Source organism: Lissotriton vulgaris, chromosome 7 (genome assembly GCF_964263255.1).
Source record: "Lissotriton vulgaris chromosome 7, aLisVul1.2, whole genome shotgun sequence".
NCBI classification, from domain to species: domain Eukaryota; kingdom Metazoa; phylum Chordata; class Amphibia; order Caudata; family Salamandridae; genus Lissotriton; species Lissotriton vulgaris.
Window position 1 is genome coordinate 135,383,796 of NC_141695.1, and position 27,268 is coordinate 135,411,063.

Genomic DNA, 27,268 nt, shown 5'->3' on the forward strand with positions numbered 1-27,268 from the left:
GCAGGACTGCTGCAGCATTTTGTAGTGTGATTAGACCACGAGCCTTCCTCACAGGTGTTAGCTAAAGCACCTCCTGGCGCAAATGGAAATGGGGGATGAAGTCCACTAGCTTCAGGGCAGTCTCTGGGGGACAGGAACCCCCTTTATAAAAACGGAATTGTCCCACAAGACAGGACTGCAGCTGCAGTTTGTAGCGTCATTAGACAACGCCCCTTCCTCACAAGTGTTAGCAAATGCACCTTCTGGCACAAAAAGAAATGGGGGATGGAGTCTCCTAGCTTCAGGGCAGTATCTGGGGGCCAGGAACCCCCTTTTCCAAAAAGCAAATGTCCCACAAGACAGGACTGGAGCTGCAGTTTAGCGTGATTAGGCCATGCCCCTTCGTCACCAGTGATAGCAAACGCACCTCCTGCTGCAGAGGGAAATGGGGGATGAACTCCCATAGCTTTAGGGCTGTCTCTGGGGGCCAGGAACCCCTTTTCCAAGAAGGCAAATGCAGGATTGCAGCAGCATTTTGTAACGTGATTAGACCATGCCCTTTCCTTACAGTTGTTAGGAAACGCACCTCCTGGCGCAAAGGGAAATGGGGCATCGAGTCCCCTAGCTTCAGGGCAGTGTCTGGGGGCCAGGGACCCCTTTCTAAAAGGCAAATGTCCCACAAGAGAGGACTGCAGCTGCAGTTTGTAGAGTGATTAGACCACGCCCCTTCCTCACAGGTGTTAGCAAATGCACCTCCTGGCGCAAAGGGACATGTGGAATGGAGTCCCCTAGCATCAGGGCAGTCTCTGGGGGCCAGGAACACCCTTTCCAAAAAGGTAAATGTCCCACAAAGCAGGACTGCATTAGCATTTTGTAGCAGTATTAGACCACGTCCCTTCCTCATAGGTAATAGCAAACGCACCTCCTGGCACAAATGGAAATGGGGGATGAGGTCCCCTAGCTTCAGGGCAGTCCCTGTGTGCCAGCAACCCCTTTTTCAAAAAGGCAAATGTCCCACAAGGCAGGACTGCTTCAGCATTTTACAGTGTGATTAGACCACGCCACTTCCTGGCAGGTGTTAGCAAACGCACCTCCTGGCGCAAATGGAAATGGGGATGAGATCCCATAGCTTCAGGGGAGACTCTGGAGGCCAGGAACCCCCTTTCCAAAAAAGGTAAATCTCCCACAAGGCAGACTGCCACTGCATTTTGTACCGTGATTAGACCATGCCCCTTCCTCACAGGTGTTAGCAAACACACCTCCTGGAGAAAATGGAAATGGGGGATGGAGTCCCCTAGCTTCAGGGCAGTCTCTGGGGCCAAGGAACCCCATTTCAAAAAATGCAAATGTCCAACAAGACAGGACTGTAGCTGCAGTTTGTAGCGTGATTAGACTACGCCCCTTCCTCACAGGTGTTAGCAAACGCACCTCCTGCCGCAGAGCGAAATGGGGGATGGACTCCCCTAGCTTTAGGGCTGTATCTGGGGGCCAGGAACCCCTTTTCCAAGAAGGCAAATGTCCCACAAAGCAGGATTGCAGCATCATTTTGTAACGTGATTAGACCATGCCCTTTCTTTACAGTTGTTAGGAAACGCACCTCCTGGCGCAAAGGCAAATAGGGCATCGAGTCCCCTAGCTTCAGGGCAGTGTCTGGGGGCCAGGGACCCCCTTTCCAAAATGGCAAATGTCCCACAAGACAGGACTGCAGCTGCAGTTTGTAGAGTGATTAGACCACGCCCCTTCCTCACAGGTGTTAGCAAACGCACCTCCTGGCGCAAAGGGAAATGTGGAATGGAGTCCCCTAGCTTCAGGGCAGTCTCTGGGGGCCAGGAACCCCCTTCCAAAAAGGTACATGTCCCACAAGACAGACTGCCACTGCATTTTGTACCGTGATTAGACCACGCCCCTTCCTCACAGGTGTTAGGGAATGCAGCTCCTAGAGCAAATGGAAATGGGGGATGGAGTCTCCTAGCTTCAAGGCAGTCTCTGGTGGCCAGGAACCCCCTTTCCAAAAATGGAATGGTCCCACAAGACAGGACTGCAGCTGCAGTTTGTAGTGTGATTAGACCACGCCCCATTCCTCCTGGGGCAAATGTTAATTGGGATGAGATCCCCTAGCTTCAGGGCAGTCTATGGGGGCCAGGAACCCCCTTTCCAAAAAGGCAAATGTCCCACAAGACAGGACTGCATATGCAGTATGTAGCTTGATTAGACCGTGCCCCTTCCTAACAGGTGTTAGCAAACACACCTCCCGGAGCAAATGGAAAGAGGGGATGGAGTCCCCAGGCTTCAGGGCAGTCTCTGGGGGCCAGGAACCCCCTTTCAAAAAGGCAAATGTCCCACAAGCATGGACTGCAGCTGCATTTTGTAGCGCAATTAGACCGCGCCCCTTCCGCACAGGTGTTAGCAAACGCACCTCCTGGCACAAATGGAAATGGGGGATGAGGTCCGCTAACTTCAGGGCAGTCTCTGGGGGCCAGAAACCCCTTTTCAAAAAGACAACTGTCCCACAAGGCAGGACTGCCGCAGCATTTTGTAGCATGATTAGACCATGCCCCTTCCTCAAAGGTGTTAGCAAACACACCTCCTGGGGCAAATGGAAAGAGGGAATGGAGTCCTCTAGCTTCAGGGCAGTCTCTGGGGGCCAAATACCCCCTTTCCAAAAAGGCAAATGTCCCACAAGACAGGACAGCAGATGCTGTTTGTAGCATGATTAGACCACGCCCCTTCCTCACAGGTGTTAGCAAACGCACCTTCTGGAGCAAATAGAAAGGGGGGATGGAGTCCACTAGCTTCAGGGCAGTCTACGGGGCCAGGATCCCCTTTTCCAAGAAGGCATATGTCCAACAAGGCAGGACTGCAGCTGCATTTTGTAGCGTGATTAGACCATGCCCCTGCCTCATAGGTGTTAGCAAATGTACCTCCAGGCTCAAAGGGGCAGTCTCTGGGGTACCAGGAACTCCATTTCCAAAAATGCAAATGGCCCTCAAGACAGGACTGCAGCTGCAGTTTGTAGCAAGATTAGACCATGCCCCTTCCTAACAGGTGTTAGCAAGCGCACCTCTGGCGCAAATGGAAATGGGGGATGGAGTCCCCTAGCTTTGGGCAGTCTCTGGGGGCCAGGATCCCCTTTTCCAAGAAGGCATATGTCCCACAAGACAGGACTGCATCTGCAGTTGTAGCATGATTAGGCCACGCCCCTTCCTGACAGGTGTTAGCAAACGCACCTCCTGGTGCTAATGGAAAAGAAGGATGAGGTCCCCTAGCTTAACGTCAATCTCTTGGGGCCAGATACCCCCTTTCCAAAAAGGCAAATGTCCCACAATGCAGGACGGCTTCAGCATTTTGCAGTGTGGTTAGACCACGCCACTTCCTGACAGGTGTTAGCAAACGCACCTCCTGTCGCAAATGGAAGTGGGGATGAGATCCCCTAGCTTCAGGGCAGTCTCTGGGAACCAGGAACCCCCTTTAAAAAAGGCAAATGTCCCACAAGACAGAACTGCAGATGCAGTTTTTAGCGTGATTAGACCACTCCCCTTCCTCACAGGTGTTAGCAAACGCACCTCCTAGAGCAAATGGAAGTGGGGTCCCCTAGCTTCAGGACAGTCTCTGGTGGCCAGGAACCCACTTTCCACAAAGGCAAATGTCCCACTAGGCAGAACTGCCACTGCATTTTGTAGCGTGTATAGACCAGGCCCCTTCCTCACAGGTGTTAGCAAACACACCTCCTGGAGCAAATAGAAATGGGGGATGGAGTCCCCTACCTTCAGGGCAGTCTCTGGTGGCCAGGAACACCCTTTCCAAAAAAGCAAATGTCCCACAAGACAGGACTGCTGAAGCATTTTGCAGCATGATTAGACCACGCCCCTTCCTCACAGGTGTTAGCAAACGCACCTCCTGGCGCAAATGGAAATGGGGGAATGAGGTCCCCCAACTTCAGGGCAGTCTCTTTGGGCCAGAAACCCCTTTCCCAAGAAGGCAAATGTCCTTCAAGACAGGACTGCAGCTGCAGTTTGTAATATGATTCGACCACTCCCCTTCCTCACAGGTGTTAGCAAACACACCTCCTGGTTCAAATGGAAATGGAGGATGAGGTCCCCTAGCTTCAGGGTAGTCTCTGGGGGCCAAGAAACCCTTTCAAAAAAGCTGATGTCCCACAAGGCAGTAATGCCGCAGTGGTTTGTAGCTTGATTAGACAACGCCCCTTCCTCACATGTGCTAACAAAGGCACCTCTTGGCGCAAATGGAAATGGGGTAAGGAGTCCCCTAGCTTCCGGGCAGTGTCTGGAGGCCAGGAACCCCCTTTCCAAAAAGGCAAATGTCCCACAAGACAGGACTGCAGCTCCACTTTGTAGCCTGATTATACCACGCCCCTTCCTCACAGGTGCTAGCAAACGCACCTCCTGGCGCAAAGGGAAATGGGGGATAGACTCCCCTAGCTTCAGGGTAATCTCTGGGGGCTAGGAACCCCCTTTTCAAAAAGGCAAATGTCCCACAAGACAGGACTGGAGCTGCAGTTCGTAGCGTGATTAGACCACACCCTTCCTTACAGGTGTTAGCACACGCACCTCATGGCGCAAAAGGAAATGGGGGATAGACTCCCTTAGCTTCAAGGTAATCTCTGGGGGCTAGGAACCCCCTTTTCAAAAAGGCAAATGTCCCACAAGACAGGACTGGAGCTGCAGTTCGTAGCGTGATTAGACCACATCCTTTCCATACAGGTGTTAGCACACGCACCTCCTGGCGCAAATGGAAATTGGTGGTGAGGTCCCCTAGCTTCAGGGCAGTCTCTGGGGGCCAGGTCCCCTTTTTCCAAGAAGGCAAATGTCCAAAGCAGGATTGCCGCAGCATGTTGTAGCGTGATCAGACCATACCCTTTCCCTAAACGTGTTAGGAAATGGACATCATGGCACAAAGGGAAATGGGGGATGGAGTACCCCAGCTTAAGGGCAGTCTCTGGGGGCCAGGGACCCCATTTCCAAAAAGGCAAATGTCCCACAAGACAGGACTGCAGCTGCAGTTTGCAGAGTGATAAGACCACGCCCCTTCCTCACAGGTGTTAGCAGACGCACCTCCTGGTGCAAAGGGAAATGAGGAATGGAGTCCCCTAGCTTCAGGGCAGTCCCCGGGGACCAGGAACCCCCTTTCAAAAAGGCAAATGTCCCAAAAGCATAGACTGCAGCTGCATTTTGTAGCGCGGTTAGACCGCGCCCCTTCTGCACAGGTGTTAGCAATCGCACCTCCTTGCGCAAATGGAAATGGGGATGAGATCCCCTAGCTTCAGGGCAGTCTCTAGGGGCCAGGAACCCCCTTTCCAAAAAGGCAAATGTCCCACAAGACAGGACTGCATATGCAGTTTGTAGCTTGATTAGACCAAGCCCCTTCCTAACAGGTGTTAGCAAACACACCTCTTGGAGCAAATGGAAAGAGGGAATGAAGTCCCCAGGCTTCAGGGCAGTCTCTGGGGGCCAGGAACCCCCTTTCAAAAAGGCAAATGTCCCACAAGCATGGACTGCAGCTGCATTTTGTAGCGCTATTAGACCGCGCCCCTTCCGCACAGGTGTTAGCAAACGCACCTCCTGGCACAAATGGAAATGGGGGATGAGGTCCGCTACCTTCAGGGCAGTCTCTGGGGGCCAGCAACCCCTTTTCAAAAAGACAACTGTCCCACAAGGCAGGACTGCCGCAGCGTTTTGTAGCGTGATTAGACCATGCCCCTTCCTCAAAGGTGTTAGCAAACACACCTCCTGGGGCAAATGGAAATAGGGAATGGAGTCCTCTGGCTTCAGGGCAGTCTCTGGGGGCCAGGAACCCCCTTTCCAAAAAGGCAAATGTCCCACCAGACAGGACAGCAGATTCATTTTATTTATTTATTTATTTCAATTTATATAGCTCATTATCACCGGGGGGTCTCTAAGCGCTTGATGCAGTTTGTAGCATGATTAGACCACGCCCCTTCCTCACAGGTGTTAGCAAACGCACCTTTTGGAGCAAATGGAAAGAGGGGATGGAGTCCCCTAGCTTCAGGGCAGTCTACGGGGGCCAGCAACCCCCTTTTCAAAACAGCAACTGTCCCACAAGGCAGGACTACCTCCGCATTTTGTAGCATGATTAGACCATGCCCCTGCCTCATAGGTGTTAGCAAATGTACCTCCTGGCTCAAATGGGCACTCTCTGGGGTACCAGGAACCCCATTTCCAAAAATGCAAATGGCCCTCAAGACAGGACTGCAGCTGCAGTTTGTAGCAAGATTAGACCATGCCCCTTCCTAATAGGTGTTAGCAAGCGCACCTCTGGCGCAAACGGAAATGGAGGATGAGGTCTACTAGCTTCACGTCAATCTCTTGGGGCCAGATACCCCCTTTCTTAAAAGGCAAATGTCCCACAATGCAGGACGGCTTCAGCACTTTGCAGTGTGATTAGACCACGCCACTTCCTGACAGGTGTTAGCAAATGCACCTCCTGTCGAAATGGAAATGGGGATGAGATCCCCTAGCTTCAGGGCAGTCTCTGGGGGCCAGGAACCCACTTTAAAAAAGGCAAATGTCCCGCAAGACAGAACTGCAGATGCAGTATTTAGCGTGATTAGACCACGCCCCTTCCTAACAGGTGTTAGCAAGTGCACCTCTGGCGCAAACGGAAATGGAGGATGAGGTCCCCTAGCTTCACGTCAATCTCTTGGGGCCAGATACCCCCTTTCCTAAAAGGCAAATGTCCCACAATGCAGGAAGGCTTCAGCATTTTGCAGTGTGATTAGACCACGCCATTTCCTGACAGGTGTTAGCAAACGCACCTCCTGGAGCAAATGGAAATGGGGTCCCCTAGCTTCAGGACAGTCTCTGGTGGCCAGGAACCCACTTTCCACAAAGGCAAATGTCCCACTAGGCGGGACTGCCGCTGCATTTTGTAGCGTGATTAGACCACGCCCCTTCCTCACAGGTGTTACCAAACACACCTCCTGGAGCAAATAGAAATGGGGGATGGAGTCCCCTAGCTTCAGGGCAGTCTCAGGTGGCCAGGAACCCCCTTTCCAAAAAGGCAAATGTCCCACAAGACAGGACTGCTGAAGCATTTTGAAGCATGATTAGACCACGCCCCTTCCTCACAGGTGTTAGCAAATGCACCTCCTGGCACAAATGGAAATGGGGGATGAGGTCCGCTAGCTTCAGGGCAGTCTCTGGGGGCCAGCAACCCCTTTTCAAAAAGAGAACTGTCCCACAAGGCAGGACTGCCGCAGCATTTTGTAGCGTGATTAGGCCATGCCCCTTCCTCAAAGGTGTTAGCAAACACACCTCCTGGGGCGAATGGAAAGAGGGAATGGAGTCCCCTAGCTTCAGGGTAGTCTCTGGGGGCCAGGAACCCACTTTCCAAAAAGGCAAATGTCCTACAAGACAGGACCGCAGATGCAGTTTGTAGCATGATTAGACCACGCCCCTTCCTCACAGGTGTTAGCAAACGCACCTCCTGGAGCAAATGGAAATGGGGGATGGAGTCCCCTAGCTTCAGGGCAGTCTCTGGGGGCCAGGAACCCCTTTTCCAAGAAGGCAAATATACCAAAATGCAGGACTGCTGCAGCATTTTTTAGCATGATTAGACCACGCCCTATGCTTACTGGTGTTAGCAAACGCACCGCTTGGTGCAAAGGGAAATGGGGGATGGACTACCATTGCTTCAGGGCAGTCTCTAGGGGCCAGGAACCCCTGTTCCAAAAAGGCAGATGTCCCACAAGGCAGGACTGCCGCAGCATTTTGTAGTGTGATTAGACCACACCCCTTCCTCACAGGTGTTAGCAAACACACCTTCTGGCGCAAAGGGAAATGGGTGATGGAGTCTTCTATATTCAGGGCTGTCTCTGGGGGGCAGGAATCCCCTTTCCAAAAAGCCAAATCTCCCACAAGACAGGACTGCAGCTGCATTTTGTAGCGTGATTAGATCATGCCCCTTCCTCACAGGTGTTATCAAATGCACTTCCTAGCACAGAGGAAAATGGGGGATGGAGTCCCCTAGCTTCAGGGCAGTCCCTGGGGGCCAGGAACCCCCTCTCCAAAACGGCAAATGTCCACAAGACTGGACTGCCGAAGCATTTTGCAGCGTGATTAGACCACGCCCCTTCCTCAAAGGTGTTAGCAAACGCACCTCCTGGCACAAATGGAAATGGGGGATGAGGTCTACTAGCTTCACGTCAATCTCTTTGGGCCAGATACCCCCTTTCTTAAAAGGCAAATGTCCCACAATGCAGGACGGCTTCAGCATTTTGCAGTGTGATTAGACCACGCCACTTCCTGACAGGTGTTAGCAAATGCACCTCCTGTCGAAATGGAAATGGGGATGAGATCCCCTAGCTTCAGGGCAGTCTCTGGGGGCCAGGAACCCACTTTAAAAAAGGCAAATGTCCCGCAAGACAGAACTGCAGATGCAGTATTTAGCGTGATTAGACCACGCCCCTTCCTAACAGGTGTTAGCAAGTGCACCTCTGGCGCAAACGGAAATGGAGGATGAGGTCCCCTAGCTTCACGTCAATCTCTTGGGGCCAGATACCCCCTTTCCTAAAAGGCAAATGTCCCACAATGCAGGAAGGCTTCAACATTTTGCAGTGTGATTAGACCACGCCATTTCCTGACAGGTGTTAGCAAACGCACCTCCTGGAGCAAATGGAAATGGGGTCCCCTAGCTTCAGGACAGTCTCTGGTGGCCAGGAACCCACTTTCCACAAAGGCAAATGTCCCACTAGGCGGGACTGCCGCTGCATTTTGTAGCGTGATTAGACCACGCCCCTTCCTCACAGGTGTTACCAAACACACCTCCTGGAGCAAATAGAAATGGGGGATGGAGTCCCCTAGCTTCAGGGCAGTCTCAGGTGGCCAGGAACCCCCTTTCCAAAAAGGCAAATGTCCCACAAGACAGGACTGCTGAAGCATTTTGAAGCATGATTAGACCACGCCCCTTCCTCACAGGTGTTAGCAAATGCACCTCCTGGCACAAATGGAAATGGGGGATGAGGTCCGCTAGCTTCAGGGCAGTCTCTGGGGGCCAGCAACCCCTTTTCAAAAAGAGAACTGTCCCACAAGGCAGGACTGCCGCAGCATTTTGTAGCGTGATTAGGCCATGCCCCTTCCTCAAAGGTGTTAGCAAACACACCTCCTGGGGCGAATGGAAAGAGGGAATGGAGTCCCCTAGCTTCAGGGTAGTCTCTGGGGGCCAGGAACCCACTTTCCAAAAAGGCAAATGTCCTACAAGACAGGACCGCAGATGCAGTTTGTAGCATGATTAGACCATGCCCCTTCCTCACAGGTGTTAGCAAACGCACCTCCTGGAGCAAATGGAAATGGGGGATGGAGTCCCCTAGCTTCAGGGCAGTCTCTGGGGGCCAGGAACCCCTTTTCCAAGAAGGCAAATATACCAAAATGCAGGACTGCTGCAGCATTTTTTAGCATGATTAGACCACGCCCTATGCTTACTGGTGTTAGCAAACGCACCGCTTGGTGCAAAGGGAAATGGGGGATGGACTACCATTGCTTCAGGGCAGTCTCTGGGGCCAGGAACCCCTGTTCCAAAAAGGCAGATGTCCCACAAGGCAGGACTGCCGCAGCATTTTGTAGTGTGATTAGACCACACCCCTTCCTCACAGGTGTTAGCAAACACACCTTCTGGCGCAAAGGGAAATGGGTGATGGAGTCTTCTATATTCAGGGCTGTCTCTGGGGGGCAGGAATCCCCTTTCCAAAAAGCCAAATCTCCCACAAGACAGGACTGCAGCTGCATTTTGTAGCGTGATTAGATCATGCCCCTTCCTCACAGGTGTTATCAAATGCACTTCCTAGCACAGAGGAAAATGGGGGATGGAGTCCCCTAGCTTCAGGGCAGTCCCTGGGGGCCAGGAACCCCCTCTCCAAAACGGCAAATGTCCACAAGACTGGACTGCCGAAGCATTTTGCAGCGTGATTAGACCACGCCCCTTCCTCAAAGGTGTTAGCAAACGCACCTCCTGGCACAAATGGAAATGGGGGATGAGGTCCCTTAGCTTCAGGGCGGTCTCTGAGGGCCAGGAACCCCCTTCCCAAAAAGGCAAAAGTCCCACAAGACAGGACTGCAGCTGCAGTTTGTAGCATGATTAGACCAGGCCCCTTCCTCACAGGTGTTAGCAAACACACCTCCTGGCGCAAAGGGAAATTGGGGATGGACTCATCTAGCTTCAAGGTAATCTCTGGGGGCTAGGAACCCCCTTTCCAAAAAGGCAAATTTCCAACAAGACAGGACTTGAGCTGCAATTCATAGCGTCTTTAGACCACGCCTCTTCCTTACAGGTGTTAGCAAATGGCCCTTTTGGCACAAAGGGAAATGGGGGATAGACTCCCCTAGCTTCAGGGCAGTCTCTGGGGGCCAGGAACACCTTTTCCAAGAAGGCAAATGTCCCAAAATGAAAGACTGCTGCAGCATTTTGTAGCGTGATTAGGCTACACCCTTTCCTTACAGGTGTTAGCACACGCACCTCCTGGCGCACATGGGAATGGGGAATGAGGTCCCCTAGCTTCAGGGCAGTCTCTAGGGGCCAAGAACCCCTTTTCCAAGAAGGCAAATGTTCAAAGCAGGATTGCTGCAGCATTTTGTAGCGTGATCAGACCATACCCTTTCCTTAAACGTGTTAGGAAATGCACCTCCTAGTGCAAAGGGAAATGGGGGATGGGGTGCTCTAGCTTAAGGGCAGTCTCTCGGGGCCAGGGACCCCCTTTCCAAAAAGGCAAATGTCCCACAAGACAGGACTGCAGCTGCAGTTTGCAGAGTGATTAGACCAAGCCCCTTCCTCACAGGTGTTAGCAGACGCACCTCCTGGCGCAAAGGGAAATGGGGAATGGAGTCCCCTAGCTTCAGGGCAGTCTCTGAGGGCCAGGAACCCCTTTTCCAAGAAGGTACATGTCCCACAAGACAGGACTGCATCAGCAGTTGTAGCATGATTATACCATGCCCATTCCTCAAGGTGTTAGCAAACGCACCTCCTGGCGCACATGGAAAAGGAGGATGAGGTCCCCTAGCTTCACGTCAGTCTCTGGGGGCCAGATACCCCCTTTCCAAAAAGGCAAATGTCCCACAATGAAGGACTAGTTCAGCATTTTGCAGTGTGATTAGACCACGCCATTTCCTGACAGGTGTTAGCAAACGCACCTCCTGGAGCAAATGGAAATGAGGGATGGAGTCCCCTAGCTTTAGGGCAGTCTCTGGGAGCCAGGAACCCCCTTTCCAAAAAGGCAAATGTCCTACAAGGCAGGACTGCAGCTGCATTTTTTAGCATGATTAGAGCACACCCCTTCCTCACAGGTGTTGGCAAACACACCTCCTGGAGCAAACAGAAATAGGGGATGGAGTTCCCTAGCTTCAGGGCAGTCTCTGGGGGCCAGGAACCCCTTACCCAAAAAGGGAATTGTCCCACAAGACAGGACTGCAGCTGCAGTTTGTAGCGTTGTTAGACCACGCCCCTTCCTCACAGGTGTTAGCAAATGCACTTCCTGGCGCAAAGAGAAATGGGGATGGAGGGCCCGATTCACAGAATGAACTTACTACTTTTGGCATTCACAGAATGCACTTACTACTTTTGGTATTCACAGAATGAACTTACTCATTTCGGTATTCACAGAAGTTAGGTCTACTCTACTAACTTTAGGACGCCTAAATGCCTTCTGTGAATACCGAAAGTCTTAAAATTACGATTTTTCTCAATTTAGTAGTAGTAAAGTTAGGACTCCTAACTTTAGGACTCCTAAATGCCTTCTGTCAATACCGAAAGTCTTAAAATTAGGATTTTTCTCAATTTAGTCGTAGTAAAGTTAGGACTCCTAACTTTACTACTAGTAAATTGAGAAAAATCCTAATTTTAAGACTTTCGGTATTCACAGAAGGCATTTAGGCGCCCTAAAGTTAGTAGTCCTAACTTTACTACTACTAAGTTGAGAAAAATCGTAATTTTAAGACTTTCGGTATTCACAGAAGGCATTAGGCGTCCTAAAGTTAGTAGTCCTAACTTTACTACTACTAAATTGAGAAAAATCCTAATTTTAAGACTTTCGGTATTCACAGAAGGCATTTAGGAGTCCTAAAGTTAGTAGTCCTAACTTCTGTGAATACCGAAATGAGTAAGTTCATTCTGTGAATACCAAAAGTAGTAAGTGCATTCTGTGAATGCCAAAAGTAGTAAGTTCATTCTGTGAATCGGGCCCTATGTCCTCTAGCTTCAGGGCAGTCTCTTGTGACCAGGAACCCCTTTCCAAAAAGGCAAATATCCCACAAGATAGGACTGCTGAAGCATTTTGCTGTATGATTAGACCACGCCCCTTCCTCACAGGTGTTAGCAAACGCACCTCCAAGCGCAAATGGAAATGGGAGATGACGTCCCCTACCTTCAGGGCGGTCTCTGGTCGCCAGGAACCCACTTTCCAAGAAGGCAAATGTCCCACAAGACAGGACTGCAGCTGCACTTTGTAGCGTGATTATACCACGCCATTTCCTTACTGGTGTTAGCAAACGCACCTCCTGGTGCAAAGGGAAATGGGGGACGGAAGCCCCTAGCTTCAGGGCAGTCTCTAGGGGCCAAGAACCACCTTTCCAAAAAGGCATATGTGCCATAAGGCAGGACTGCCGCAGCATTTTGTAGCGTGATTAGACCACCCCCCTTCCTCACAGGTGTTAGCAAACACACCTCCTGGCGCAAATGGAAATGGGGCATGGAGTCCACTAGCTTCAGGGCAGTCTCTGGTGGCCAGGAATCCCCTTTCCAATAAGGCAAATGTCCCAAAAGGCAGGACAGTTGAAGCATTTTGCAGCGTGATAAGACCACGCCCCTTCCTCACAGGTGTTAGCAAACGCACCTCCTGGCACAAATGGAAATGGGGGAATGAGGTCCCCTAGCTTCAGGGCAGTCTCTTTGGGCCAGAAACCCCTTTTCCAAGAAGGCAAATATCCCACAAGGCAGGACTGGTGCAGCATTTTGCAGCGTTATTAGACCACGCCCCTTCCTCACAGTTGTTAGCAAGTGCACCTCCTGGCACAAATGGAAATGGGGGATGAGGTCCCCTAACTTCAGGGTGGTCTCTGGGGACCGGGAACCCCCTTCCCAAAAAGTCAAATGTACCACAAGACAGGACTGCAGCTGCAGTTTGTAGCTTCATTAGACAACGCCCCTTTCTTACAGCTGTTAGCAAATGCACCTCCTGGTGCAAAGGGAAATGGGGGATGGACTCCCCTAGCATCAGGGCTGTCTCTGGGGGATAGGAACCCCTTTTCAAAAAAGACAATTGTCCCACAAGAGAGGACTGGAGCTGCAGTTCGTAGCGTGATTAGACCACGCCCCTTCCTTGCAGGTGTTAGCAAATACACCTCCTGGTGCAAAGTGAAATGGGGGATGGACTACCCTAGCTTCTGGGCAGTCTCGGGGGGCAAGGAACACCTTTTCCAAGAATGCACATGTCCCACAAGACAGGACTGCAGCTGCAGTTGTAGCGTGATTAGACCATGCCCCTTCCTCACAGGTGTTAGCAAACGCACCTCCTGGCGCGAATGGAAATGGGGGATGGAGTCCCCAAGCTTCAGGGGAGTGTCAGGGGGCCAGGAACCCCTTTTCCAAAAAGGCAAATGTCCTGGCACATAGGGAAATGGGAGATGTACTCTCCTAGCTTCCGGGCAGTCTCTAGAGGGCAGGAACCCCCTTTTCAAAAAGGCAAATGTCCCACAAGACTTGACTGGAGCTGCAGTTTGTAGAGTGATTAGACCATGCCCCTTCCTCACAGGTTTTAGTAAACGCACTGTCATATGGTTACTACGTTTATATATATTGTGTTAAGTTAGCATGAGCTTATTGAATGTTTAAATGCAATATTTTCTTTCAGCTTGAGTTTGCACACGACACCTAATTGTTATTGTAGCTTTCAACCTGGACGAAAGATGTGATTTATTTGAGAATAATATGTTATTGCTCTAGTATCAGTCGTGCTTGGTACACTTGGTACAACTGTCTGCACACCGAGAACTGCACACTCTAAGAATAACCTAACACAAGGTTGCTGAAGGCCTGATCCTCGCTTCACGTTAGACATAACACAAATAATGTTGCTGCCAACATTGGGCTCTACGCGGGTTTAAGATAGAGTTACAGGGAATGAATCAACACACTTGATGCTTCGCATGCAGAGAGCTGGTAGCTGTTGATGTGATCTACTCCTACTGAGAATTAGAGGTATGGGCCCGCCATGCTAAAACCCAATCGAGACCTTCTTAGATATAATATAATATACTGAATAGGGTGCGCGAAATATAGGTGATACAGAATTCTATAGATTTTTGCATCATATCATGCTTATTATGGATTAGTGACTATGCTGCTAACTCTGATTTTTATAATATGTATGTTGGTATTATACAAGATACTGCGTTTGAGAACTTTGCATTGAAAAATAAACATTTCAAACTTGCACGTGTGTTCTTTGCCTCCCAGTTTCGGTTTGTAATGTTTATATAACGAAAGAGTGTTCATGTGTTCCACGATACCTGAGGTACCCTAAGTTCATGTTCTGGATTGTCTAAGTCATTGGGAAGTTATTACTACCGATGAGACACTGTAGCTAGCTTGGTAAGGGGATTTCTGAAACAAAGGTGAGTTTTGGGTCACCCTAACTCACCCAGGTTCTAGATCTCTGTGCACAGTTCTGTGGGAGAACGGAAACCCTGCTACATGGCGCCCAACGTTGTTGGCCTTATATCATGACACTCGAGTAGTATATCATTCAAACCTTAACCCCTTCATTCCCGTTTCTGGAAAACGGCACTGTCGGAAAAACCTACCTATTTTTGAAATAGGTCTTTTTTCAAGCTTGAATCTATCTAAAAACGGTTTTATTGAATTAGTACCCAGTTGTGCTACAAAGTAATCTTTGTTTATTCACTTTCCTGTGCTGACATGGCACAAGCCGTGGACATACCGCAGCATAGTCGCATTGCGGTGCGTGACCATTTGCGGGCTTATAATGTCCCTTTGGAAGGCTTGGCTGTTGTTCTAGTGGTGAGTGCGGAACATGCTTACCCGTACGAACTATTTTATTCGTGGGTGACATTTCCGGCGGTGAACGCCAATTCTGGTGTTTTCCACACCTACACTGCTACGGCTGTACCGGCTGCGTATGCTCCGTACAGAGCGCTGGAGGTTCCTATTGACGCTTGGCAGCATGGAGTTTGGTTTGGTGGCGCCCTACCACACGCTTTAACCGCTCCGAGGTTGGGTCCTTTGTCCATTCCGGGCACTCCTTGGCCTGCTTTGGCTGGATTCACTCCTCACCCTAATCGCGCCACTTGCAACGTGGCTGATCTGCAACAACTTCATGAAGTCGCAGTGGAAGTGATTAGAGCGCTTGTTCATTACACTAGCCGTAATGTTCAAGACGTAGCCCCTAGGGGTGCGCAGCTTCGTGCAGAACAGGCTGGTTTGAAAATCAATCCTGTCATGGTGAATTCCATGATGGGCAAAAAGCCGCAGGACAAGGATGATTTTCCGTTCTGGCCAGCTGGAAGCTGTGTTTCCTAATACGAATCCCGGTGATAAACACCGGATTCTTACACTTAGTTTACCGAAAGATTTGGCACCTGAGCTTGTTGACTGTGAGACCTGGGGTAAGACTTTTGCAGCGGTCTATTCGAGGTGCTACGGCACCCCCGTCTGTGACCAATCTGGGTGCGGTCCTTAAACGTGTTCAGGATGAACACGGACCGGAGTCGGCGGTCGAATTGGGTATGCGCCTGTGTGGCTCCTTTGATGTAGTTTGCGATCTAATCCTTGCAAATGTCAAAGGGGATGCAGTGAACTTTCAGGTTGCTAACGCTTTAGCGTTAATTCCCGAGGCCGAAAGACCCCGTCAGTTGGCAAGGATCATTGTGGCTGCTTATAAAACGGTTGGCCGCAATGCGAAGGGGCTTAAGGCTTTTCCTGATAAAGAGAAAAAGCAGCCCCAGGGTCAAACATCGGAAACTAGTGGTCAACAAAAGTCCAAGAAACAAAATTGGCCTAAAAAGCAGAATCAGGGTAAGCAACAACAACAACAAACACAGGTTTCTGCTCCTGCGTCTCCGTTGCCTGCGCAGTCGGATCGTGTTTATGATTTGCGCGACCGCGCGATGATTAAATCGCCTGAGAGGTTTCAGACTTCTGACCAACGCTCTCCTCGTTCCTTTCAGGACTCATCGGCTCCGTCAACCGGTGGTGGAGGGGGCGGCAGAAGCCCGGGGTGGCCAGCAAGGACGTGGTCAGCCCCGCCCGCGTAACGGTGGAGATCAGCAGGAAGGCTCTACGCCCAAGAGACCACAGTTTGCCACGAAGAAAGTCGCCGCCCTGACAGCGCATCGTTATGCCCCAGATAGTGAGAACGCGGTTTCGAATCTGACGTGGGCTCTGACCTTGCTGGACAGCGCGGCGGAGATTACCATAGTGAGAGAGGCCCTCCGTCCACTGTTGAAGGTGACAGCGACTGACACTTATGTTGTGATTGAAACTGCTGATACGCATGTTGCTCCCCCTGAACGTCTTTTTGAAATTGTCCTGTTAATTGAAGGTGACATGCAGCGAACTGTAAAAGGGGTATTTTGGGAAAATCTCTCGTCTACGTATGACCTTTTGTTCTCGCAGCTCCGCGAGGGGAGGAGGTAATCCTGCCCAGTTTAGCGCACACTGTACCGAGAGTAGAAGCGCTGCATTTTGCAGAAGAGTGGGCTCTGGCGCTTGCGCCGGCTGTGTACCGCAATCAGTGTGGCTGGGATAAATTGTCACCAAGCCACGAGATTCCTTTACGGTCTCAACCGCAGCCTCAACCTCAATATCCCATACGGCGTGAAGCAAAAGCTTCAGTCGCGGCTATCCTTGAACAATTGGAATATCAAGGTGTAATTGAAACGTGTGTGTCACCGATGAATAACCCCCTTTTTAATGTAAACAAGCCGGACCGCTCATATCGTTTGGTTTTGGATTATAGGCATTTAAACTCGCATTGCCGTAACTGCGCAGTACAGAATACTCATGGCTCTGCTTTAGTGAATAGTCTTGAGCGTAAACGGTTCAAAACCACGCTCGACATTTCCAATGGTTTTTATGCACATAGATTAGACGGTCTAAGTTCCCAATGGACCAGTTTTACATGCGGCGGTGTGCAAAATTTTTTTCGGCATCTCCCAATGGGCTATAAGAACAGTCCAGGAGTATTCTCTGCCCGCATTGTCTCTCTTCTGGAGGGCATCGACCAGGTTGCTTGTTCGTATGTGGATGACATTTATCTCACAGACGAAGATCTTTGGGAGCATCTGTGTCGAGTAAATAGCATAATTTGTAACTTTGCTGACATTGGTTACAAGTTTAACTTTGCAAAGTCGCACATTGCAGAGTACACAGTGTTGTTTCTCGGTTACGAGCTTAACAACGAGGGAAAAGGGTTAGCCCCTCACTTCCTGGAGAAATGCGCACAATTGCGCTCTCCGACAACACTGAAAAAATTACAGTCTTTGCTGGGATTTTTGAATTTCGGGAGAACTTACATTCCGGAATATGCCCAGCGTATCAAGCCTTTGTATGCTTTGATACAACCATCTTTCTCCAAATCATGCTGGCTGCCTGAGCATTCAGCCATTCTGCAGTCTTTGCAGGCTGATTTGCTCGCTTCTGAATACTTACAGACTCGTGATAACCAGACCAACCTGGTGATAAGAATTATCCCTGGGGTGGTGGGTTTCACGTACCTGACCTTTAATGAAGGAGACACAGTACCTATTGCTTACAAGTCACACTTGTACACTTCGGCTGAATTACGTTTTTCCACTGTGGAGAAAGTTTTAACGGCTGTACAGATGGCAATTCTTAAGGAACGTGCCCTGTCACAAGGAAAACGCATGCTGGTTGTTACCCCGTGTCCTGCATTGGAGGCGGTTACGAAGGCCAGTGTACCTAATTCCAAAGCTTTGCACCCTCGGTGGATTCAATGGGCTGCATCCTTGACGTCACAAGATGTCACGTTTATTTTTGACGCCACTTTACAGTCGCAGGAGTATTTACAGTATGAATTTGTTCATCCTGCTCCTTTAGCAATGCGGCCGTTGGAGGATTTCCATTGCATCATTTACACTGATGGTTCGGTGCAGGTTGCGCATAGCTCTAAACATGCCTACGTTTCCACTTGCGCCATTGTGGTCGGTGCCATGGTGAACGATGAGTTCAAGTCCAGTGTCGTGCACACGCAGACGCTTGGGGACTGCACCGCACAATTAGCAGAGCTTCGTGCTCTGATGCTTGCATTGGAGTACGCTGATCCTAGTGTGACGACTTTGATCGTAAGTGACTCTTACTACTGTGTCCAGTCTTACAATGAAAACTTGTTCTTTTGGATTCAGAATGAATTTCGTGATTCCAAAGGTAGCACAATAAAACATAAAATGATCTGGGTCCGAGTGGCGGAACTTAAAGAGAAGTTGCCACTCGTGTTTGTGATTCATACTCTCGGTCATCAGCGCGTGGGGGTCCACGCTGTTGGCAATTCGCTTGCTGATGAAGCAGCGAAGTCAGCGGTATCAAAATACTTAGTTGCAGCGGTCACGAGGTCCAAAAGCAAGATAGATGATGACATCTTGGCAGCAGTTGCTGCAACAGAGAAGGGAAGTAAATATCCTGCGGGGTTCCCTTCTAAATACACATACCACTTAAGTCCCGATAAGGTTCCTTATGTGAAAATCCCTGATGTTGGCGAAAGTCTAGTTCCCAACTCGGATCGCAGGGCAACTTTGATTACAGCGGCTCATGAAGGTGTGGCGTCTGCGCATGCGGGCGTCTCAGCCACTGTAACTCAGCTACAACAAAGGTTCTGGTGGCGGGGACTGTACAAACAGACGCGCGATTATGTCCTTCTATGTGACATTTGCCAGCAGATTAAGCCTTCAACTGCTGCGCGTCCGCCTCAGACACAGTTGTACATCTCGAATAAACCGCTTGGATGCGTTTATTTAGATCACTGCGGTCCCTTTTCTTCTGATACTGCGTACAAGTACATCTTAGTAGCAGTTGATTCATGCACACGCTTTGTGTGGGTATGGCCACATCGGAGCGCTGATTCACGTACTGTCATTAAGGATTTGCAAGTCTTTGTGGGAATTTTTGCCTGTGGTACCATCCATTCGGATCAGGGTCCGGCTTTCGCCTCTAAGGCGTATAAGGATGCTATGGTTTCGTTGGGGGTCCAAGTCAAGTTTTCGAGTCCCTACAGGCCCGAGGGCAATAGTGTAGTTGAACGAATGAACCGCGACTTAAAGCAATCTTTGACAGCTCGAGTTATAGGCACTGGCAGAAACTGGTTAGCCCACCTCATAGGCGTGCAGCGTGCGCTTAATAATCTCCCTAGAAGGTCTCTGGGTGGGCGACCCCGTACGAAATGCTCTTTGGTATCAAGATGTATGTCCCTGACCTCGATGGGCTAGACTGCAAGGCCCAGGCCACGGCCTTTGACGTAGATGAACATTGCAATGTTTTACAGAATCTACAAAAGACCAGAGACAGTCTTGCAAAGGAACATTTGCCCTCCACATCGGATGATGCGCTGCAGATCCCGGTAGTTGGCTGGCTACCCCAAGTTGGAGAACTGGTTCGAGAGAAGATCGATAACAAGAAAGAGTTCGGTCCCTCATATCGAGCACCAGTTCGAGTTCTTGGAGTGAAGGGCACAAGAACAGTCATTTTACCACCACTTCCAGGTCGTAAGGAAAACAGATTTATTTCTATTGACAATGTCAAGACACACAGGGTGGCCGATTCTTCATAGAATGACACCGGCTGTTTCCTGTCCTTCCATGGTGAGGCACTCTGTGCTAGCAATAAGATCTGGTGCAGAACAGGAGGTGTCCTTCGATATGCCTGCCATATCCAGTCCTTTATTAAATACTGTTCCTGTTACTAACATTGATGAGCTGACCTACACCTATCCTGCTGATTTATCAATGCCTGATTTACAGACTCGTTTGGCCGACTAGTCCAGATTCTCTTTTGACTCTGTTTCGGAACCTTCAAAAAAACCCTCAACTATTGCAAGATATGCCACGTTGTTTAAAAAACATTTTTTAATTCCCCCTTGGACATACATTTGGTTGATCCTATTTTCATTTTATCTTTTTATGTCAATTGGTTTTGTGTTTTATTTTTTCCGCCTGATCGATGGTCACTACGTTAAAGAAAGAACAGGAATTCGGTACCTTAATGGAACATTGGCCCCTCTTTCCTCTTCACATTCAGCGCACAGACTGAAACGAAACTTAAATACAGTTAACATTACTGCTTGGCCTGTCCTTGATGGGATTGTGTGGGATGCGGTTAGGTTTCAGATACATGGGCCCACTGAAGTGATTAATGTTCCAAATGTGCTTAGAGTAAACATGGGAGATGTGATTAAACAAAATATACGTTCTGATGATTGGGATATTCAGGCCATAGAATCATTATTCTCTGATTTGAAATATTATGCTGCCTTCGATGCTGAGGATCTGTATTTAGATTCTATTAATTATGGTGATTTGTTTTGTTTTCAACACTATGGTAATCATTTTTTGCATAAGACAAATTCAATGAGGGTTGCTGTAAATTATACACAATGGGAACATTGCCCTGCTCCATTAGGAGGCAGCTCCAATACATTTCTGAAAAAATACACTTATTTCACAGACTTTAATCAATCGAATTCTGAGTCGTTTTATTTTAAAATGACACAAAAGTCCATGTCCAAAGTTAGACTTACCGATACAAAATTACTGTATTCGAAGTCCTTTCTAGACAGGTTGGCTGTAGATGGCTACTAGTTTTGGAAAGGAACAATTGACCTTAAATCGGTTTGGGGTACCAAGGATTGGCAGGTACAAGGCACTGAGGCATGTCTCATCCCGAATCACATGTTGTTTTTAAATTCATCCATTTTCCAAACAACATGCTGTGGATTGGCTACTTCTAAAAAATTCAATACACCGACCATCCCAGATTTAGAGGAATATTCAGGTTGGGGTAACTTTACTGAATTGTCCATTCATGAGTTGCAAGCTCTATTGCACAATTCATCCTTTAACGTTTCCAGTTTGGATTCCAAGGGTTGGCTGATGTGGCATAGGAGTGCTGATTCTTGCCAACGTCGTTTTCTGGGTTTGGCTGAAGGGTTCACAGAAGTCAGACCTGATCCCCGTTTTGAAGAAGATTATACTGTCAAAACTTATTCTGTGGGGAAGCTGTGTCAGAATTGGTTGCAACATTCCACATTAGCTGCAGTTAAACTACATCTGTCTCAATTAAATGATAATGTGGATTTGGACGATTTTATAAAAGGCCCAGCTAAAGGTAGATCTAAACGGTGGCTTTATGCGATTTACAATGAAATTTGGAAAGTTTCCCAAATTGAGGCTGCTAAGTGCCTGAGAGCTATTGAGCAATCAAATTTAGAAAAAGTGCTTGCAGTTGTCGATAACAGTATTAACACGCTTTCTTCCCGAATTTACACGTTGAACAATATTGTGTCTTCTGTTGTTGACATTGTACATGATGAAGTGTCCGTGTTATATCATGGTCAAAATCAATTGCGTTCTGTGATGCAGTTTACTTGGACACTACAGACTCTGAAGTCTGGTCGAGTGCCTTGGAATTATATGAACGTCTCATCACTATTTGCCCCATTTAATTTGACTGAAAAACAGCGCATGCTTTCAATGAGAGATGCATCATTTTCTATGTTACACATTGAAAAATTAGAATCCTTGCCCTTTTCTGTGGTTGAGGTGACTGCTGCTACATGGCTTATCCATGGTGTTATTACCTTACCTTTTGCTCTGTATAAATTTACAAATTGTATGAAATATATGACTATAGGGCGATATGAACCATTAGGCAGTGCTTTCCTCCATGAGACATGATCTTTACCATACACTTACAGATGCCTAAAGGAGGGGAATGAAGTGAATCTGAATGGTGAAGAATGTACACAGTCGCCTGACCGCTCACTAATATGCAGACACATCCAGTTGCATGGTTCTTGTAATCAGGACAAGCCTAATTTGGCCTGTGTTCAGAAGGGGACACCGGTTCCTGCAATAGTTCCCACGTTCACTTTATTGTCCAACGGTAGTTATTTACTTTTGAATAACGAACTGTGTTGTGGGTTACAGGTCGGTATCGCTTATGTGGTAACCGTTTCAGAGAGGGTGGTTTGTTGCAAGAATGTGTTATATCCACCCACACATGGGAATTCAGATGTTTCAATTTGGCCACGAATACCAACCTTGAAAGCCGAGTTCAATGGTTTAAGCCGTATAAGAGCACTATTGTCTCAGAAGCAAGTGGCCCTGAGCTCTGCCCGCGAAACTTATGTCCTTCACATAGCTAACACACGCACAGAGGTGCAGGCACTTTTAAATACTGATTTGCCGTTTCATTTCTCCGAGCTGGTTCATCAAATCTTCAATGCCTACTCCACAACAGGCCTAGCACATTTTTTTAAATTGGTTAGCAGTGGTCTCGTGACTACATTTGAAAAAGTATTTGGTATTATCCCTGCGTTCTTTCATTCTATATTCGCAAGCCTGTTTGGCGGATTTCTTGTTTTGCTGGCTTTGGCTGCAGGCGTTCTGGTGATATTTTGCTTTCTAAAACATGGATGCCCATCCTGCGCAAGGAAACGCTCAGCCCCTACTGATGCAGTTTCGCAACCGGATGCTTGATTACTATGGCTCCTTGCCGCTTGCGACTTTAAGTACGGCTTTTGGATTATCGTTCAGATTTTCCTATTTCACATGTGTCCAGCCCGTGTTTCATTGCCTGAGCTGTGATTTCGACTGGGCCATTGATTTGTGTCTCTGCTTACCGACTTCTCCTGACGTCAATTTTGATCAGCTGATGAGCCCCGTAGTTGCTCACGAGTTGGTTTGTTCTGGCGAAAGGGCTATGGTTGTGGCAGCGATGCATGGACTAATGGGTCAGAGGGACATATTCGCAGCGGCGCATGACTTTCTGGCACATAGCGTTCTCGAGAACCCACTGAGTTGTCCTCTGATGTTGCTAGAGGAATCGGTGTTGGAGGAGCACGTATGTTCTTTCCCATTGCTTAATTGGATGGCTGAACTGTTTTCGGATGATGACAGTGATTTCATGTTGGAAGCTGTAGCTACCTATTTTGCATATTCATTCAACCCATGAGTGACTTTGAAGACTTTCATTATTATGGCACGTGACTTTTTAGTAATTCTGAATGGTGCCTTTTTTAATATGAACATTCGACTTTCATATGTTCTGGGCCTATGAACTGGGAGTAGGCCTTAAGTTCGACTTTTATATTTTGTGTGGCCACTATAGGCATTCATACATATTTTTGTTATTAAAATCTTATATACATTTACATACATTTAGCTTGGCTCAATATCATTGAACTCTGCTTTCATGTTTTACCTCTCATATGGTATTAGCTTATGTTTTCTCTTTTTTAACCGTCCTCGGATCATTGGGGGGGTGTCATATGGTTACTACGTTTCTATATATTGTGTTAAGTTAGCATGAGCTTATTAAATGTTTAATCGCAATATTTTCTTTCAGCTTGAGTTTGCACACGACACCTAATTGTTATTGTAGCTTTCAACCTAGACGAAAGATGTGATTTATTTGTGAATGATATGTTATTGCTCTAGTATCAGTCGTGCTTGGTACACTTGGTACAACTGTCTGCACACCGAGAACTGCACACTCTAAGAATAACCTAACACAAGGTTGCTGAAGGCCTGATCCTCGCACCACGTTAGACATAACACAAATAATGTTGCTGCCAACATTGGGCTCTACGCGGGTTTAAGATAGATTTACAGGGAATGAATCAACACACTTGATGCTTCGCATGCAGAGAGCTGGTAGCTGTTGATGTGATCTACTCCTACTGAGAATTAGAGGTATGGGCCCGCCCTGCTAAAACCCAATCGAGACCTTCTTAGATATAATATAATATACTGAATAGGGTGCGCGAAATATAGGTGATACAGAATTCTATAGATTTTTGCATCATATCATGCTATCACCTTTTGCTTATTATGGATTAGTGACTATGCTGCTAACTCTGATTTTTATAATATGTATGTTGGTATTATACAAGATACTGCGTTTGAGAACTTTGCATTGAAAAATAAACATTTCAAACTTGCACGTGTGTTCTTTGCCTCCCAGTTTCGGTTTGTAATGATTATATAACGAAAGAGTGTTCATGTGTTCCACGATACCTGAGTTACCCTAAGTTCATGTTCTGGATTGTCTAAGTCATTGGGAAGTTATTACTACCGATGAGACACTGTAGCTAGCTTGGTAAGGGGATTTCTGAAACAAAGGTGAGTTTTGGGTCACCCTAACTCACCCAGGTTCTAGATCTCTGTGCACAGTTCTGTGGGAGAACGGAAACCCTGCTACAGCACCTCCTGGCGAAAAAGGAAATAGGGGATGGACTCCCCTAGCTTCAGGGCTGTCTCTGGTAGCCTGGAACCCCTTTTCCAAGAAGGCAAATGTCCCACAAAGCATGAGTGCTGCAGCATTTTGTAACGTTATTAGACCACGCCCCTTTCGGTGTTAGCAAACGCATCTCCTGGTGCATATTGATATGAGGGATCAGGTCCCCTAGCTTCAGGGCAGTCTCTGGGGACCAGCAATCCCCTTTTCAAAAAGGCAACTGTCCCACAAGGCAGGACTGCTGCTGCAGTTTGTAGCGTGATTAGACCACGCCCCATTCTCACAGGTGTTAGCAAATGCACCTCCTGGAGCAAATGGAAATGGGGGATGGAGTCCCCTACCTTCAGGGCAGTCTCTGGAGCCAAGGTACCCCCTTTCAAAAAATGCAAATGTCCAACAAGACAGGACTGCAGCTGCAGTTTGTAGCGTGATTAGACTACGCCCCTTCCTCACAGGTGTTAGCAAATGCACCTCCTGGCACAAAGGGAAATGGGGGATTAGTTCCCCTAGCTTTAGGGCATTCTATTGGGGCCAGGAACCCCCTTTCCAAAAAGGCAAATGTCCAACAAGACAGGACCGCAGCTGCAGTTTGTAGAGTGATTAGAAACTAGCATTTAAAAAACCTTTGACATTCACTGAAAAAAAACATAGGTTTCAGGCATGTTATAGTTAGAAATTAGCATTTAAAAAACCTAAGAAATTCACTGAAAAAACCATAGGTTTCAGGGGCGTTATAGTTAGCTGGACATTTCACTCGTACAAAACCAGTGAAATTCCCCCGTTAAAGTTAGTTCAGCTAACTATAACTCGCGCTCCCGCAATGCACTACTGATGACGTCACATATTACATCACTCATGACATGGTCAGTGACATCACTGATAACATCTCAAATGACATCCCTCATGACATCACCTCAGAGACCATCGCATGGGCTGTATCTATAACAACGATCAGCTTTTTGAAATGCATTGAATGTATAGAAGTGGTGGAGTACACTTTACAGATTCAGGCAACAGGGTGTTTCTAAGTAACCTGAAACTCTGCATCCAGTGTTATGTGTATAAGCCAAATACACACAACCAACACAATGGCTCTAGTCAGAACCACCCTAGTGCTCAAATATTGTGACGTTTTTTTCTAAAGATTTTTTTTCCTTTAGTTTTTGGGAATCTTCATGACTATGTCGCGTTCCCCGTGGACATGTTGAAGAAACTGAAAAAAACAGACATTAAATGGCAACCAAAACATCCAAAAATAATATGTAAAAAAAATAATAATTCTGAACATTGCCCTACGCACTATAAACACATGTTTATAGTGTGTAGAGCAATGTTCAGAATTATTTTTTCATGCTTTAACTTCTTTCAAAGCATGTTTAAACTCATATTTTTGTACTAAGTTTCTGTAGGAACCATTTTTCAGACCTATTTTCCATTTTTGCAATCATTCAGGACATCACAATAACATTGTTAACTGCGACAATTGAGCCTTTTCCATAAAGTGAAAACACATACATGCAGACAAATTACAGTACTTTACACATTAGAGGTTTATTACTGTAGACTTTAAACTTATCTTTTCTGGTTTATTTCTAGAACAACCATCTCTAAAACCTATTTTTCACTTTTGCAGTGAGACCAGAGATTGCGATGACGCTTGTCATAGTGATCCCTGCAGTTACGTTATGAAAGCAGAAAGAAACAGCAGGAATTAAATAGCCACCACACATTAAAACGTTATAACTGTATAAATAATTCAAACCACCACAGTAGATAGCTCACTACATAAATAACTCTATAAAAACATTTTTCAATATCTCTATACCAATGCTTACCAATGATTAATTGATATATTTTTTATATTTTCACCAATATTCGCGACAACGTTGATAGCCGCAATGTCTCCATGATGGTACACAGGCAGTCATGGTGTCGTAGCGAATATCGAGCACTAATTAAAAAAAGCAATTTTGGATATATAACTTCTATCATTATAACCACAGTTTCTCCACAATGGTTTCAGAGTATCTCCACAGTGAACCTTTACATGAGCTTTCACAAAGATTTCCAGCCCCGGGAACCGTTCCTGATAGATAAAATGGTGGCCGCAACTTTCTATTCAGGTTGCATCCAGCCAATCAGAGCATACCCGTTGAATGTGTTCATTTGCGATTCATCGAGAAACCACAGCAAAATATCAGCAGCCAGAGATATCACTGTAATTTTAAACTTACATTTCTCAAAAACTACTGAACGGATTCACACCAAATAAGCAAAAGGGACTTCCTTGACCCAAATAAACTCTCTAGCACACGTGAAATGTCAAGTCTTTTTTAGTTTTTCAGAATTATGAATTCATCATTCTTGCATTCAGAAATGGCTTTTGTTCATATGATCCGGTTGTTTCTTGTGAAGTTAATTCTTGGACTCTCACAGGCAACACGTGTTTCGTCGTATTGGGAATGTAACCCACGTCTTTCTCAAGGCTGCATTGGTAAAAGAAAAGAACATACAATATTGCTTTAGGACCTGATACATAGTCCCATTGTTACAGTGTTAATTAATCACACTGTTAACCATTAGTTATTTTCCAAGTTGATTCAATGATGAGCGTTAGTACCGTGCATTAAAGCATCCTAAGTGGTGGTTATTCAGTTAACTTAGTTCCTTGAAAACTTATAAGGCTATACATAATTATATTTACTTAGTTATATAACACATAATGTACCTCTGTTTTCAGTAGGTCTATGAACTCATAGTAAGACGGAGAGACCACGTGCAG

The 27,268-nt window shown here is 47.4% G+C and overlaps 1 protein-coding gene across 2 annotated transcripts in view; it reads right to left on the bottom strand.

Moving 5' to 3' along the window:
- Nucleotides 1-27,268, bottom strand: part of LOC147701007 (phospholipase A2 inhibitor and Ly6/PLAUR domain-containing protein-like) — a 256,617-nt gene that overhangs the window by 228,177 nt on the left and 1,172 nt on the right. Inside the window, exon 2 of one of the 2 annotated variants that reach the window (XM_086929830.1) lies at nt 26,721-26,972. The exons of the other annotated variant lie outside the window; for it this stretch is intronic. The gene's annotated coding sequence lies outside the window, so the exon portion shown is untranslated. The remainder of the gene's footprint in view (nt 1-26,720; nt 26,973-27,268) is intronic. 2 annotated transcript variants of the gene reach the window in all.